Source organism: Ursus americanus, chromosome 34, assembly GCF_024610735.1.
Source record: "Ursus americanus isolate L20-20 chromosome 34, mUrsAme1.1.p, whole genome shotgun sequence".
NCBI classification, from domain to species: domain Eukaryota; kingdom Metazoa; phylum Chordata; class Mammalia; order Carnivora; family Ursidae; genus Ursus; species Ursus americanus.
In genome coordinates, this window is record NC_142160.1 from 9,680,743 (window position 1) to 9,698,494 (window position 17,752).

Below are 17,752 nucleotides of genomic sequence, written 5' to 3' on the forward strand. Positions count from 1 at the left end.
AGAGCTGAGATGTAGTAACAGAAATAGGAAAAGTTACAGAGGAAAAAAAAGGGGTTCCACTGGAATCTCATCTAGGAGGCTCTATTCTGCAAGAATTAAAAGCAGCAGTCAAAGAAATCACACTGGCTCTCCAAGGAAGAGGCCCTCGATACTCGTAAGCAATAACAATATTTTATCAATGACTATAAGACTTCATAAACAAAATTACAAGGACATAACGAATTTATCAAAAATTTTGTGCCACGTAATATCTATGCAAAAATAAAGTAATTACACGATGATCAATCTGTACTTAGACATTGAGTAAAACACTCCAGTAGGAATACATCAGGTAGTATCTCCCTTCTATAACTAACAGAAAGACCAAAAGTTACTCTTATTACCTTAAAATAGGACATGGGCTAAAAGTGAGAGTGAAAAATCCATGCAAGATGATGAAAGGAATGTTAGGAATGTCTGAATGCTAACAGCAGCCTTTTGAATGGAAGAACGTTTTTCCACAAAAAAGTTAACCCGTTCCATTTATAGTCAAAATACCTATTTGTCTCCAGGTCTCTATGCACAACTGATTTTCACAACCCACCATTAAATGGTCTGATCACAATGATTTTACACTGAAATGATAAACCGCCCAGCAGAGTCAAGAGCAAGTGTCAGGCTTGCTACGAAAGTGCTCACTTTAAACCTGACGGAAGATAGATAGATGCGAGGATAGACCAGGTATGACGTACACACCCAACACAGATACTGGTTTCTTTCTTTTTTCTTTTCTTTTCTTCCTTCCTTCCTTCCTTTCTTTCTCTATTTATTTAATTTTTATTATGTTAGTCACCATACAGTATATCATTAGTTTCTGATATAGTGTTCCATGATTATTGAAGATACTGATTTCTCGATACCACTCTCCACCAGAAGGATCCAGGCTCCTTGAAGAAGTGATTGATCCCAGGGCTAGAGCAAGAAAAATACAAGATGAGCCTGGAACATCTGTAGGTACTGCAAAGGAAGGAAGAGCTTGAAAAAAGGACAGGAACTTGTCAAAGGACATTGGGGCCCATCTGAAGGAACGCCTGATGGCCAAAGCTAGAGAGATTTGAGCAACAAAATCCATAAGGACAGCACTGGACTCAGACCGCTAGAATAAAATAACTATCCAGGAGTCCATACTGATGCATATATAAGAGAACAGCTCTTCCTTATGGAAGAATGAATAAATACATGCCTAGAAATGAAGGCGATACCAAATGACAATTAGGCCAATAGTACAGTGATAATTATTGCAGGCAAGACCTACAATGGATGCTACAATCCGTGCACGAAAGCTTGAGGAGCACAGGATCTTTGCACCGACTCAAAGGATCTGCCCCTGAGATATTTATTAATTACGAAGAGACTAATTTGTTAATTACAACAGCACCTTTATAGTGGAGAATCCCAGGAGATACTACTTGAGTCAAGCGATCGAGATTATCACCACCAATAAGAAAAACTGACATCAAGTAACCACTCACAGCCTCACAGGTAAATATGAGACAACACCAGAAAACCCCCCAATTCAGGAAATTTCATTCAACGAAAGAACTGACCGGTACCGTTCAAAAGCATCAAGATCATGAAAAACAAGGGGAGGCTGAAGAGCTGTGAGTTGTCTAAGGAGGCAGAACAACTCAACCCAGTGTGGATCCTGCCCTGGATCCTAGAGCAGAAAAAGGACCTTTGTGGCCGATTGGATGGGATGCTAACAAGGCCTTGCGTGTAGCCAGAAGTACCGCAGCAATTTAAACCTCTGGTCCTGATCATTACACTCTGGTTACGTAAGATATTCACACCGAAGGAAGCTGGCTGAAGGGGACACGTGAACTCTGTACTATCTTTGCCACTTTTCCGCAGGTCTAAAATGATTTCAAAATAAGAAGTTTTTAAAATGGATGGAAACGGAAAGCAACCAAGCTAACTCTTTTTTTTTTTTTTAAAGATTTTATTTATTCATTTTACAGAGATAGAGACAGCGAGCGAGAGAGGGAACACAAGCAGGGGGAGTGGGAGAGAGAGAAGCAGGCTCCCAGCGGAGGAGCCTGATGTGGGGCTTGATCCCAGGACTCTGGGATCACGCCCTGAGCCGAAGGCAGACGCTCAACGACTGAGCCACCCAGGCGCCCCAACCAAGCTGACTCTTATTCCTTGCTTCCATCTGACTTTCTTTTCTTTGGGCCGTTTACAGAAGCGTCTTTCTCTGCTTCACTTAGTGAAGCATGGAAAAGCACAGGAAGGCGTGAGACATGAGACTTACCCACGCAGAACATGAGGGTGACCCTCCCCCTAAAATGGATATGGTCTGCGTCCTGGGGTTTAGCTGAGCTTTTCAGTTAGACTCGAAGAAAACGAAGTCTTTGCCTTCAGAGCATGTGAGCCAATTCCCAAACTGGTCTTTCTTGGACCGTGCCAAGGAAGAGAACACTGGGTGTTCACAGAATCTGTCAACAAGCGAAAGATCTTTTGGAATGACTGCCAGCAATGGAGGGGGTGGGGGTGGAAAATGAGAGATAGGTTAGGGTTGGGGCGGGGTGTACAGCGGGCAAGCGAGAGAAAAGCCCAAGAGGCAGGTATGTACTCCTAGCTGCTTCTTCACCTCACCACAGTAAGCTGGGCTAACAATACCTTCAGGACCACTCTGCTTACATAGCTCACACACAGACCCGCAAGGATTCTACTATTTACATTTTATTGAGATTATATGTTACCACATTGCACAAAGAATGAGAAGGGTTAGACATTCCCCCATTTTCACATTTCTTTCAAAGCACTGAACTACCCACTGTGAGTTCTTACATAAGAGTAGGTAGCATCTATGCCCGTAATAAACAAACACTTAAAACAGAAACAAAAACATGGTCCACTGAAAGATATTATGTGCCTATTTTTTGCCTCAGCAATTCTACTTATGAGACATTACCTTCCAGACATAGTCACACAAGTATGGATCAATAATCACACAGCACTGTTGATTATTGCATTGTTAATTTAAAAAAAAACTAAAAACTCACCAAATTCTCATTAAAAGAACACTTTGATAGTAACTGTACAACAGTTAAATGCTACTGTGTAGCATTTAAAAAGACTAATGTAAATCCAGATGTACTGACCTAGAAAGATACTCATAATCTATACTTAAGTTAAAATGCAGACAAAGTATACTATGAGTCTACCCAACGGAAGGAGGCTTATTTGCATGTATATATATAAAGAAAATATATAGAAGCTTGCATATCAAACTTAACAGGAATTATGGAAGGAGAGATGCCTACGTGGCTCAGTCAGTTAAGCATCTGCCTTCGGCTCAGCTCGTGATCCCAGGGTCCTGGGATCAAGTCCCACATCAGGCTCCACTCAGCAGGAAGCTTGCTTCTCCCTCTGCCTGCCACTCCCCCTGCTTGTGCACTCTCTCTCTCTCTCTGACAAATAAATAAAATTAAAAAAAAAAAAAAAGAGGAATATACGGAGGGGTAGGGGAGTTCTTATTGTCATTTTTTTTAAGTAGGCTCCACACCTAGTGTGGAGCCCAAAGTGGGGCTTGAACTCACGACCCTGAGATCAAGACCCGGGCTGAGATCAAGAGTCAGATGCTTAACTGACTGAGCCACCTGGGCACCCCATCTTAAGTCATTTTCAAGATAAGCAGTAGACATTATTCTTTTCACTTTAATTTTTTTTTTAAATGAAAATAACACACAGGCAGTTGTGTTCCTACACCAGGAAAGAACAACTGAAAAGGAAATCACGGAGACAGATTCACTTACAATTCCCTCCAAAGAACAAAATATCTAAGACTAAATTTAATGGAGGTAAAATACTTGCACACTGAAGCTATAAAACGATGCTGAAATAAGTTAAGACAGACGTAAATAAATGGCAAAACGTCATGTGTTCGTGAACTGGAAGACTTAATACCGTCAAGATAGCAACACTGCCCTCTACAGAATCAGCACAGTCCCTATCCACAGCATTTTTTTTTTCTTCTTCCAGAAACAGAAAAGCTGATCCTTAAATTCATATGGAACTGCAAGGGGCTCGGAATATCCAAAGCACAATGAGAAAGAAGAAGAAAGTTGGAAGATTCACATTCCCAATTTCAAAACTTACCACAAAGGTACAGTTATCAAAACAGAGTCAACTGGCACAAGGACAGACATACAGACTAATGGGGAAAAAACTAAGGGTCCCAAACTAAATCCTCACATATATGACCAATTGATTATTTTAAAGGGTGCAGACATCATTCAATGGGGGAAAGAGAGTCCCTTCAACAAATGGGACAACTAGATACCCACATACAAGAGAATTAAGTTGGACCCTGACCTCATCCCTCATAAAAAATTAAATCAAAATGGATTGATACACGAAATGTAAGAGAGAAAAATACAAAATTCTTGGAAGAAAACATAGGGGTAAATCTTCCTGATTTTGGATTAGGCAACAATTTTTAGATATGACATCAATAGCATGAGCAACAAAAGAAAAAAATAAATCACTTAGACTTCATCAAAATAAAAAACTCTTGTGTGTCAAAGGACATTACCAAGATAGTGAAAAGACAAGAATGGGAGAAAATATTTGCAAATCAGTTACCTCACAAGAGTCTAGTATCCACAATATATAAAGAACTCTTACAACTCAACAAAAAGACAACCCAATTCATTTTTTTAAAGAAGACCCAATTTAAAAATGGCCAAAGAGGGTGTCTGGGTGGCTCAGCCAGTAAAGTGTCCAACAGTTGATATCAGCTCAGGTCATGATCTCAAGGTCCCGGGATCAAGCCTTGCATCACGCTCCCTGTGCAGTGGGGAGTCTGCTTCTCCCTCTCTGTCTGCTCCTTCCCTGCTTGTGCCCTATCTCTCTCAAATAAATAAATAAATAAATAAATAAATAAATAAATAAATAAATAAATAAATAAAATCTTTAAAAAATAAATAAAAATAGCCAAAGATGTGAATTGACAATCCTCCAAAGAAGATACACAAATGGTCAATAAGCACATGACAAGATAATCAATATCATTTGTCATTAGAGACGTGCAGATTAAAACCATAATCAAGTACTACTTCATAGTAGCAAGGATGGTTACAATAAAGAAAAAAAGGAAAAACAGCACGTGTTCACAAGGGTGTAGAGACACTGGGATCCTTTATGGGAATATAAACGTAAATGGCTCAATTTCTGTGGAAAACATTTTGACAGTTTCTCAAGAAAGTTAAATAGAAGCAATTACACCTCTAGATATATACTTAAAAGAACTGAAAACAGGGACCCAAATACTTACACATCCATGTTCACAGCAGTGTTATTCACAATAATCAAAAGGTGGAAAACCCCTCAATGTCCATCCACAGACAGATAAACTGAAAAACCATAGCATATCCATAAAACAGAATACTATTCAGCCGTATGCTACAGCACAGATACGCCCTGAAAACATGCTAAGTAAAAGAAGCCAAACACAAAAGGCTGCATATTATACGACTGCATTTATAGGACAGGTCCAGAATCAGTAAATTCAGAGAGACAGAAAGCAGGTGGATGGTTGCCAGAGGCTGAGGGAGGAGGGACTAGAGCGTTACTGCTTAATGGGTACAGGGTTTCCTTTTGTGGTAATAAAAATGTTTTGGAACTAGACAGAGGGGGAAGCTATGCAACACTGTGAAGTGCTGAATGCCACTGAATTATTCATTTTTTAATTATTCACTTTTATGTAATACAAATTTCGTGTCGTTGAAGACAAATACAACTGAAAAGAAATAATACATGGGTAAGAGCAAAACGCTAATTCCCCACTGAGTTACCTTCCGCTAGAATAGTAAGACCATGGTACCAGGGCAGATGGGCGCTTTCTGCATCCAGAGACTGCCCTGGGCAGCAGTCTGGATGGATAAAGGACTGGCGCCAGGGAAAAAGACACATAATCAAAATCAGCGACTCTTTATAAACCCTGGCCGCGGGGCTGCCTGAGAAACAGCCCAGAATAAGGTCTGAGAGATCACACAGCCCTCTCTCTCCAGACCTCATCTACAGTGACGGACATCCAAAGGAATCCCACACCCTCCCTCATGGGGCCCAAACCCAACACCGGCTACTCCACGACCTACACACAGGACCCTGGGCTGGGACTTGGGACAGATTTACGATCTGGGATAAAAGCTGTTTGTTACCATTTTACCAAGCTCTAGAAATTAACATTTCCCCTGGTCCCTCAGCACAGATCCTCTCGGGGGTCACCAATCAGGGTGCGCACTCCCAACAGCAACAGGACGGCTGTGTAGGTGACTCTCCAGTTCTTGTTCTTTTTTGTGGTGGTGAAGTGGGGCAGGGGGAGGGCAGCAGGGGCGTCCTGCGAAGGCACGAAGTCTCCCCTGCAGGGTGCTTTCATGGCAAGAGAAATTTGCACCAGAAAAAGCACTGTCCTCTTAGCCACTCATTTTCTGGGTCATACAAATTAACTCCTAGTTAAATTAATCTTCTCTCGACAAGCACCAACAACTGCATTTTAATTTAAGCTGACTGCTTTGGCCATTTCCATGGGGTTATCAGGAAACTAGAGAAAATCAGATCAAAAGGCAGCTTTTCAAAACTCCTTAAAATCAAAATGTTTCTCGGATAAGAAACAATGACAACTTCAACTTCTGTATCCTCACGTGTTAATTCTCTTGATGAGAATAAATAGGTCATGGATACAAAGTGGCTAAATCAACAGTAGTTCTTTTATGTTTGAGGAAGTTGAGATAAGAGGACAGGGAACCTCAACTCTCCATATTTTCATGTTCAATCGTCCACATTTTTCCTCATTTTAAGTGTCAATATTGTATATTCCTAATGCTATTTAAAAAACTCAAGACACTAACAGCTGAAACCCCATTCGATATTTAAAAATATTCAAAAATATCGACACTTGTGGATGTGAGTTTAAGGAATAATAATTTTAAAAAAGGCTCATAAATTCTCGCCTTCATTTTGCTGGATCTCAAGACATTTTATAAAATATAAACCAGCTCGAGCTTTTTAGCAATTCGAGATTTTACAGTGTTTCTGCTTCCCTTCAATCCTTGGCAGGGCTGGTTTCCATCACTTCCTCAAGAGTTCCTAAAATGAGAACCCTCTGTTAAGGTTTAGATTTAGAGACTTACAAAGTCAAAAAGAAATCATAACTCCTACACTTTTAATCATCCATCCTCCTGGTCGATGATTTACCCCATACTTCCCACCAGGAAATGAAGAAAGTTTTGAGGAACGAGTTATTCCCAATGTAAATCTCCAGTCAGCCTCTGTCAATCATGTTAGCCTTTCCCCCGGGGTAGCCTTTCTCCACCTCCTGCCTGAAAACTACACTACTATTTAATTGCTTTGTGACTTCACGTTTTATTAAGAGGCAGAAAAAACATAAAGAGCTAAAACAAGGAGATAAGCCCATGGCCGTAAATTGTCCCGTTAAGCAATGAAACTTGCCTCTCTGGCGCAATAAGGTGGGCACTGTGAAAACCCCCCGACGAGTGCCATTCTGCAGAAGTCCGGGGTCCCCATCACTTACAGAAACCCCTCCGGGTCTCTGGAGTGCGGTGTCATAGATCAGAGCCCGGGGCGGTCAGCCGCATGCCTCCTGCTGCCAGTGTGAAGGGCACAGCCTGCAACACTGCGCTCTCTGCCCTGGTCCACCCCACTGTGTCTTCCAGTCTCATGGACCAAAACAAAAAAAAAAAGAGGCAGAAGAGAATGAGTGGTGGAAAAATTCCATCCCCTGACAGCACCCCAGTGTGTGAGGCCCTCTCCCCAGAAATCAGCCTACGTGGTCTATAACCGGGGAAAACATCTTCGCTGAATGAGCACCCTCACGAATGGTCGGACGGACGGAGGAGAATGAACCCTTCCCCACCCCGCTGGCTTCCCTTTTTCTTTCTTTGCAGGGAGACGGAAATCCTTATCAGATTATACCACATTCCTGAGTGTGCCAGAGACCCTGCCCTCTGGAAGATTACATCCAGTCACTCACACAAGCTAAGCAGGACCTGGGGTTTAAAGCCCTGGGAAAAGATCAATTAGTAACTTCTCTAGCACGCTGCCAGCTAGGAAACAAAGGCTTCGAGTGTTTTGAAAGCCTACTGATGTGTATAAGAAAGTGGGCTTATGACATTGTTCAGAAAAAGCATACAAGTATTTGCAGGGGGGGTGGGGAGAGGGGAAGAGAGAGAGAGAGAGAGAGAGTGTGTGTGTGTGCTTACGTAAAGATCTATGAAAAGCCTGGCAGGACATACAATAAACTTAGAGTGGTTATATGAAGGGGTGATCCGGAGGTGCAATCCAAGAGTCAGGTTTTTTTCTGTATACATGTTTTCTGACAATGGGCAGGTCTCGTCTTTGTCATTAATTTTAACGATGAACGGTAAAATCTGGAAAACTATGGTGACCAGTCTTTCCAAACCAAAAATCAGAACACATGGTCTATCAAGGTATATTCATCTCTCATCTAAATGCAAGAGGCAGTTAAGGAAAAGTAATTTAGTCAGTAGAATGTGGAAGTTTCAAGATTTGTCATTTTTTAAAAACGGGAGACAGAATATCTAAAACAGGGTTGCATGAAATAACCAGCTGGTTTAGTAACACTAGATAATGAACAAATGCAACAAGTCCCTAAGTCAGTAACATGTCTTCCGTCAGGCCACGGGAAGTGACCCCAGGAGCATCTTTCCTGGTCCTGGGCCAGCACACTCATGAGGAATTTGGCTGAAGTCAATGAACAGTTTCTGCATTTACTTTTTGCAAAAGGACTACCCAAGGAGAGACGAACAAACAAAGAAACAAGAAACAACATCAGAGTCCCTATAGAATTTGGGTTGGAGTGCTCTTAAAAAAAAAAAAAAAAAGACAAAAATTGCAACTGGCTACTTCATATGGGGAAAGATTAATTTGCATCTGTATTTCAAACCATACTTCAAATTAAGTTTCACAAAGATGAAATACTTAAAAAGGTGAAATAAAACCATAAAACAAGAATAACACAATGTAGGTGTCTATGCAGTCTGTGGTCGGACAGGTTGATATTCATTCATTCTTTCTACAAATGTTGCAAAGCACCAGAAACCTAGCTGTGGACAACAGATGCTCAGCCCCCGTCCCCAGGGAGCCACAGCCTAGCGAAGAAAACAGGACAAAGTAAATCAGGGCAAAATAATTACATACTGCTAAGTCTCAAAGCCGATAAAAGGGAATTATGAGATGGAGAATGCCGGACAGAATGACCAAGGCTGGACAGGACAGCACTCTCTGAGAACCAGAAAATGACAAGGACAGTGAAACACTGATGTGCACTTCTGTGCATGGGGTCGATTTCTAAGACCTTTGCATAAATGCCCCCATTTACGCCTCCCAACGGCTCTGAGATAAGGAAGGACTATTATGATGACGACTGTGATGTTCCAGGGCAGGAAGAGGTGAAGGGGTCCCAGGGCACAGAGCTGGGGAAGGCGGAAGCCAGGCGGACCCAAGCAGCCTGCTCTGGGGCTCTCTCTTGGGCACTGCCTCTCTGAATGAGACAGGGTCAGCCGCAAGTAGTGTGTAAGAGCACAAGCGTGAGTGCACGTGTGCCTGTGTGCATGCACGTTCACAAACAAAGGGACAGTACCTGCAGAGTCCTGGGGGCAGGAAAGAGGCTGGTATGTTTCATGGATGGAAAGGGGGCCAGGGGGGCTGGAACACAGAGAGTTACAGAGGTGAGGCTGGAGAGCAGGCAGAGCCAGATCACGTCCAGCCTCAGGCCAAGGTGAGGAGACTGCCTTGACAACTCAGGCAGGGGTGTGCCAGGATGGCACCACACTTGAAAGAGGTCATTCTGCTATGAGAAGGGCCGACTGCAGGGCAAATACTTAAAGGCACTCCTGCTTCCTAGTTAGTCTATACAGGAACCACAAGGAAAAGATTTCACCACCAAAAATTAAGTATTTACTTCCTTTAAAAAACACCACACAGAATTCAATGGCAAAGGACATAAAAACTTACAGTATTTCTATAATAAAAGGTATTTTGCAATAAAAACACTAGCAAATCAGTAACAAAAAAAGCAAATGTCCCTCTGGAGACACGTGCAAAGGACATGAACAGGGAATTCACAGAAATATTAATGGTTCAAAAATATATGACAAATGTTCACTTGTCCATAAAACTGGATAAAGGTTTTTTTAAAATTCTACTTTAATATTAAGAAGAGTGCAGGAAAAATATCTCTTGCATACTGTCAGTGTAATCCGTAAACTGGTTCAGATTTTTCAAGTAATATATATTAAAAACCACTTTCCTGGGGCACCTGGGTGGCTCAGCCGTGAAGCATCTGCCTTCGGCTCAGGTCATGATCCCAGGGTCCTGGGATCAAGCCCCACATCGGGCTCCCTGCTCGGTGAGAAGCCTGCTTCTCCCTCTCACACTCCCCTTGCCTGTGTTCCCTCTCTCAATGTCTCTCTCTGTCAAATAAATTAAAAAACAAAACAAAAAAGCAAAAAAAAAAACCACTTTCCTGAATTTATATTAAAGATTATTAAAAGTAGCTTCAAAAACAGGAGGCTATGCATTGACACATATGTTGTATGGTGATAGATGGTGGTGAGTACTGAGTAATGTTAAAATTGTCAAATCAGTCTGTTGTGGACCTGAGACTAATAATAACACTGTCAATTACGCTTCAATAATAAAAATTATGCTGCCATAAGTATTGATATGGAGAGAAGTTTACGGTATATCAAGAAAAGCAAGTTGAAGGGCACCTGGGTGGCTCAGTCATTTGAGTGTCTGACTCTTAATTTTGGCTCAGGTCATGGGATCAAGTCCCACATTGGGATCCGTGCTCACCATGGAGTCTACTTGGGATTCTCTCTCTTTCCCTCCCTCTCCTTCTGCCCTTCTGCTCACACTCTCTTTCTCTCTTAAATAAATAAATCTTTTTAAAAAAGAAGAAAGGCAAGTTGCGTTTTTATATTTAAAAACCCTATGTAGGCATATACATACAGTAAATCCTCTGGATGAACATTAACAGTGGTATTTAATGGTGGTAGGATTATACATGTTAAATATGTCTTTTTTTGTCTACGTATCTTTAGTTTTTCTATAGTCCATATACGTTGCCTATGGCAGTAAGGTAAGCAAGCAAAGAAAGTATCTAGATCATAACATAAAAAGGCTAAACTGTCTAGTAGAGGGGGTCACAGACAGGAGACTCAGTGTAGACTGAAGATGAATCAGAAAACCGTGTGGTAGAAAGGGACTTCTAGAAGCATCTATGTAGTCTAAAACCTCATTTCACAGATTAAGAAATCATCTACCCTCTCCCTACTTCACGTACCCATTGCCTGAGGATAAACACAGACCCCAACAAGGTTTCTAGAACCAAAAACTGAGAACCATTGCTTGTTTATCCACTCATTAAAACACCCTGCACGGTGTGACAAGAGTGTATAAATATGGTCACTGCGGTACTCAACTTCTGGGTGACATTATCTGGGCCCTGCCTCTTGTGCCGCAAAGGTCTTTGGCAGCCCTTTGGATTCCCTGTTTCACGTCGCACCAGGGCTACTCTGAATAGTTCCTCTTTCTCAAATCAAAAACTGCAAACCACTGCTCTTAATCGTAACAAATACCCTCTTCTTTCTCCATTCAGGAGTTACATTCAGGTCCTAAGTCTTGAGCCCCCTCAAATAGTCCTCTCCAAGTCAAAGCATCTGAGTCTACACCCTTCATCTCTTCCCTCCCTCCTCCCTCCTTGCTTCCAGGAGAAGGCCCCCTCCCGCCTCCTCTGCCTCCCTCTCCTCACTGGGTCCCTGCCTCCCCCTCAACCCAGGTGGCATCCCACTTTGCTCTTTCCTTTTCTAGCACATTCTAGAGCTGGGTATCGACACCTGTCCCTCCCTCAGCTTTTCATTAGGTCATGAAGCACCAAGAATGAGGATTTATCGTCAGAAAGCCTGGGTATACACCCAGCTCTACCCCTGACCATTTCCATGAGCTTAAGTGAGCAAGTCGCTTAATTCCTCCTCTATAAAGCAAGGCTGATAGATAACAGCTGCTCCAGCTGCTCACGGCTCTGTCGCGAGGCTCCGGGAAGTAATGCGTGGGAAAGTGCTCTGGGAGCTCGTAAAGCACTTTCACATTCCACTTACTTCGCACGCCTGTTATTACTGTCTCCTCGTCACCCGTGATGTGGCAGCAGCCGCTGAGGCAGGGATCGCTATGTGTCACCTTTGGGTTGCTCACAGTGTCAACACTAACGACGCAACAATGTAGCATGTTAGATATTACTGTGAGTTACAAATCTGAGAAAAATCATATGTCATTGCGAACAAGTATAACCTTTTCCTTAATTATAGGAGTATGGACCTTCTTTTTTTTTTTTTTTTTAAGATTTCATTTATTTATTTGTCAGAGAGAGAGTGCGCACAAGCAGGGGGAGAGGCAGGCAGAGAGAGAAGCAGACTCCCCGCTGAGCAGGGAGCCCGATGTGGGACTCAATCCCAGGACCCTGGGATCATGACCTGAGCCGAAGGCAGATGCTTAACCAACTAAGCCACCCAGGCATCTGAGTATGGACCTTTTTTTTTTTTAAAGGTTATTTATTTTGAGAGAGAGAGAGCATGAGCAGGAGAAGCAGAGGGAGAGAGAATCTCAAACAGACTGCATGCTCATCGCGGAGCCTGATGCAGACCTCAATCTCACAACCCAGAGATCTCAACCTGAGCTGAAATCAGGATTTGGACCTCTAACCGACTGCGCCACCCAGGTGCCCCTGAGCATGGGCTTCTGGAAGACAGTACTAGCCAACAACTAACTGAGCACATACCCAGAGTCAGGCACTGTTCTCAAGTACCTTACATCAACTGTCACCTAGCACCATTATAAGAGAGGTTTTAGTATTATTTCCATTTTATTGACGGGAAAACTGAGGCAGAGTAGTACAGCCATGATTTGAACCCAGGCATCTAGCTCGAGAGACCCTGCTCTTCTTACCCACCGTCCTGCAACTCCTTTGTGACAAAGGACTGAAGTGGAGAGAGAGAAACCAGGCAGAGGCCACGGCTAAGAGTATTAGAGGCAAGAATGTGGACCTCAACAAGGACACCTGGAATCTTCTAAGAAGCAGACAAACTTCCTCAAATTTCTAACTGCCATGCTGAGGGCTTAGGGTCACCAGGCACTTCCATATACCACTAGTCAGAATGTAAGAGAAGACCATTAGCAGAGTGAATCAAAAACTGGAACAGAACATTCCCACATTCCCGCTGACTCAGCCAAGCCACCCAGAGCAGGATGTCCTCGGGATATCATCATGCGTGAGCACAGAAGTCGCACAACAGGAGACAGGGTAGGGAAGCCAGTGCATCATCATGTGAGTGAACGGCACACACTTAAAATGATGACATAGAAAGAGAAGAATAAGCATCTGCTTTTTTTTTTTTTTTTAAAGATTTTATTTATTTATTTGACAGAGAGAGACAGCCAGCGAGAGAGGGAACACAAGCAGGGGGAGTGGGAGAGGAAGAAGCAGGCTCCCAGCAGAGGAGCCTGATGTGGGGCTCGATCCCATAACGCCGGGATCACACCCTGAGCTGGGCAGACGCCTAACCACTGTGCCACCCAGGCGCCCCAAGCATCTGTTTTATTCAGATTTTATTTATTTGAGAGAGATAGAGATAGCGACAGAGATAGCAAAAGACAGCATGAGTGGGGAGGAGAGGGAGAAGCAGGCTCCCCGCTGAGCAGGGAGCCCAACATGGGGCTCCATCCCAGGATGCTGGGATCATGACCTGAGCCGAAGGCAGATGCTTACCGACGGAGCCACGGAGGGGCCCTGAGGATCAAGCATCTTCTTCTTTTTTTTTTTTTTTAAGATTTTATTTATTTATTTAAAAGAGAAAGAGAGAACAGAAGCAGGGGGAGCAGCAGAGGCAGACGGAGAAGCAGGCTCCCTGCTGAGTAGGGAGCCCAACAAGGGACTCAATCCAGAACCCTGGGATCAGGACCTGAGCTGAAGGCAGATGCTTAACTGACTGAGCCACCCAGGTGCCCCGGAATAAGCATCTTCTTAAAGGAAAAGAGGTATGCAAAAAAAAAAAAAAAAAAAAAAAAAAAAAAAGCCCATTCACATGGACTTCCTTATCTGACCGGCTGAAGTTCTTTTTTTTTTTTTTTTTTTTTTTTTTAATTTGACAGAGAAAGAGAAAGCACAAGCAGGGGGAACAGCAGAGGGAGAGGGAGAAGCAGGCTGCCTGCTGAGCAGGGAGCTGGATATGGGATTCTATCACAGGACCCTGGGATCACGACCTAAGCCAAAGACAGACACCCAACCGAGGGAGCCACCCAGGCATCCCCTGACTGGTTCAACTTCTAAGTGGGTTTACCAGCTGTGTGATCACGGGCAAGTCATTTAATTTCTCTGCACCTCAGTTTTCTTATGTTTAAATGGGGATAACAAAAAACCCACTTCACCAGCTTGTGAGAATTCATAAATTAATATATGTCAAGTGCTTGGGACAGACCCTGGTATAAAGCAAGCCTGTTTGCAAGTATCAGACAAGTTAACACAACACACACACACACAACACACACAGACACCCATCAATACCAATATTCGTAAAATAAATATTACAAGTAATGCATCAAAATTTTACCATGGATTATCTCTGGAAATGGAAGAACAGGCTTTTATTTTTCCTTTTAAATTCCCTATTTCTAGATTCTCTTTACTTGAATAAAGCCAGCAATATATTAATACTGAAGTGTCTGCATTTTTTTTCAAGTGGACTTAATAATTCTCCTTTCAATCTATTAAGGTTCTCTAATAGAATCCCCTCTATGCATATTGTGTTTATGGAACTAGGGTACTTTTACTGATCTCATCTGAGGAGTAATACGTTTTCCACTTTATTCTTCAGAGCCAAGCACCTTGCTCGTATTTCATCCTATAAAAGTCTTTTCTGTCCCCTTATACACTCGCAGAGGAAGAGCACTCTGAAAGGCTTATGAGCGCATAAAAGCTAGGGGGAAAGAATGGATTAAGGTCTCCAAAAAGCCGAGGTAAAGGACACAAACACGATAGCCATTCGGAAACAAGTACACCTTACCTCAATTAGTGCTTTAGCGCCACGGACAATCTCCCTCGCGTGGTCCGAAGATGGAGGCGATTCAACCATTCAGCAGGCTGCCAGCAGTGCGACGATCATTCTGGAAGAAGAGGAATCTTGGTGAGGGAAATGTGGGGGAGCAGTGTCCTTATGGGGCTGGGAGCTGCAGGAGAGGGGGACCAACTCCTGGAGATGGCTATGGAGTGGAGAAATCAAAGTAAAGTCGTTTCCCATGGGGGGTGCGGGTCGGGCAGGTGGAAGGGATGGCCCAGAATGACAGCCTAGGAGATGATGCAAACGGGGGTGTCCTTTGCTCTTGGGACAAGCTTAGCTGCTCGCTCTTGGGGTATGTCCCCATCCCTTCCAAGACAAGGGCTGGTTCCTCCCAGACTTCTACCTTTAACTTTAATGCTGTTCATGTATGGGTCAGTATGTACAGAAGGCAGCTCACATTTTTGTATTTTGGGGTCCCTGTCATTTCAGAGTCAGACCACCCCACAGGACGCATATGGCCTTTCTTGGAAAACTAGCTCCACCGACAATTTTCTCTGTGCATGGCAGTTCCCTGGGATTCAAATTGTGGGATTATTTTCCAGCCACCTGTCATTGTGAGATCAGTCCAGCACCCCTTTCCCTTGGGATATCCTACTGCCCTGTGCCTCATGCCAGATGCTATGGCACCCCAGCTGCCCCAACTGCAGCCTCGAGCCTGGCCTATCTCCACAGATCCCGCCCACCCAGGCTCTCCTGCAGAGCACCTGCTTCCATCCTCCTGCTCCCTGTGTCACCCTCAACAGTCCCGGCTCGCCTGGGTCTGCAAAATGAAGAATGGACTAAAATGGTCTCCATTCTCATTGTGCTTTGAAGTTAGATGTCCCTGGGCTTAAATCCTGGCCCAGGAGCTCTGCAGAATTTAGACAAGTCGCCTTTCCGCGGAGCTCAGTCTGTCTGTGTAAAACGGCAAACAAGGGTATCTAGCCCTAAGGTTACTATAAAAGTCAGATCTCAGAGAGCGCGGGCCTGGCATACAAAAGAGGCCCGAGAAACAGGAGCCCTTCCCACCCCACCTTACAGGAAGCCTCCAAATCTAAACTTCGGTAGTCTTCGAACTTCCAAACCTAGCATTCTTACATCCGACCCACGGCGGTAATAATGCTCTCTTCTGTTAAATGTAAACCCCTCCGCTGACTTTCAGCCGCTTCCATAACCCAGCTCCACTTTATCTTACCTTCCTCCAACTTCCAACAAATACCGTCTGTCCTCGTCAGGCTGTCTTCCTATGTTCTGGAGAACACACCCTCAGACCCTGCCTTTGTACCCATCACTCCCCATGCAAGATACAGCTTTTCTTCTCCCCTCTTGTCAAGGCCCAGCTGAGCCCGTGGCCCTCACAAGGCCCACATTCCAGGCCATTTAACCCTCACACACTGTCCTAACAGCACCGTCCACTGTCTTGTGTTTACTGAGCTCAGTGGTCCAGCTGGAACGGGACTTAAGTTTTTCACTCTTGCACGGACCACATTTCGGTATTTACAAACCCAGTATTTTTTGGATCAGCTTTGCAAATGCTTTTTGAAATTTATATGCCTTTGTGCCTTGAGGTAATAAGATTTTTTTGTTGTTAACACCACCATTTTTATTTGCCCGGAGAGGCTCACCGGGGGCTTATTCCACCAGCAATGAGTGAACCATACATCGGCAATCCAGGGGCCGTCTCATGGAGCCCGGAGATGAGTCTAAGCACATCCAGGCCTGTAGATTTGGTGACAAAGTGCACGTGTTCTAATCTGAAAAGCCATCTTGTGACCAAACGCTGCGTCGACGGGACGACTCGCAGTGGAGAAAGGGGACTGCCTGCGAGCCTTTTACCGCCAGGAAGGTGACAGCTGTCGTTTCAGGACTACAGGAAGGTTCTAAGGGTGATGACAGAAGACCCAGGGAAGGGTCAAGGGAGACAGAGGAAGAACTACCTAGGAAGGAGGTACAGAGGAGCGGCTACAGGGGGAGAACAACCGGGCGGTGCGGGTGGAGAGAAACACCAGCCCGGAGAGACCGAGTGACGCTGGAGGCTGTGGGTGGGGCACTAACAAGAGGTCGCTGAACTTAATAACAACGGTGACCCCTGAGGACAACTTACAGTCGTGCTGGTACAGGACACAGACTGAAGGGGACTGAGGAGAAACCAGGAGGGCACATGGAGACAAGCAGAGTTTGTGAGGGTCATGCCGCACCCCGAAGGTTAACCGACTTAAACCACTGAAAGTACCTCCCCTCGCTTACTCCCTCGCTCCTCGCTTCACCATCTGCACGGAGCTCGGTCACCAGAAATAAACTGACTGCAGACCCTTCCAACCTCTCTGTCCTAACACTGCCTGTGTGTGCCTGGCTTTGGTTCTCTAAGAAACCTTCCAGAACACCATTCAACAGCCGTATGCTATCCACTCTCAGCATCTAAATTCTATGTCCCTGCTTCAGGAGAATGATACTTATCCATTTATCAGAGAAAAACAAAACCAAACCCCATACAGTACAATGTGTCAGGTCAAAAGGAGCAAAAGTCCAGACTCAGGTGAGATATCAGATGACTACCTCTGGGTGACCTGTATAAT

At 44.0% G+C, this 17,752-nt stretch overlaps 2 protein-coding genes across 11 annotated transcripts in view; both read right to left on the minus strand.

Annotated features, from left to right (window-relative positions):
• KANK1 (KN motif and ankyrin repeat domains 1) overlaps positions 1-17,752 on the minus strand; it is a 181,756-nt gene that overhangs the window by 114,083 nt on the left and 49,921 nt on the right. Inside the window, exon 1 of one of the 3 annotated variants that reach the window (XM_087858757.1) lies at positions 15,144-15,237. The exons of 1 other annotated variant lie outside the window; for it this stretch is intronic. The gene's annotated coding sequence lies outside the window, so the exon portion shown is untranslated. Of the gene's footprint in view, positions 1-15,143; positions 15,238-17,752 lie in introns of those variants that run through there. One more of the 3 variants, XM_087858758.1, reaches the window with a different exon arrangement.
• The window catches only part of DOCK8 (dedicator of cytokinesis 8), a 318,437-nt gene continuing 314,878 nt past the window's right edge, over positions 14,194-17,752 (minus strand). For all 8 annotated transcript variants that reach the window (XM_045772361.2, XM_087858754.1, XM_087858753.1 and 5 more), the window contains one exon: positions 14,194-15,243. The gene's annotated coding sequence lies outside the window, so the exon portion shown is untranslated. The remainder of the gene's footprint in view (positions 15,244-17,752) is intronic.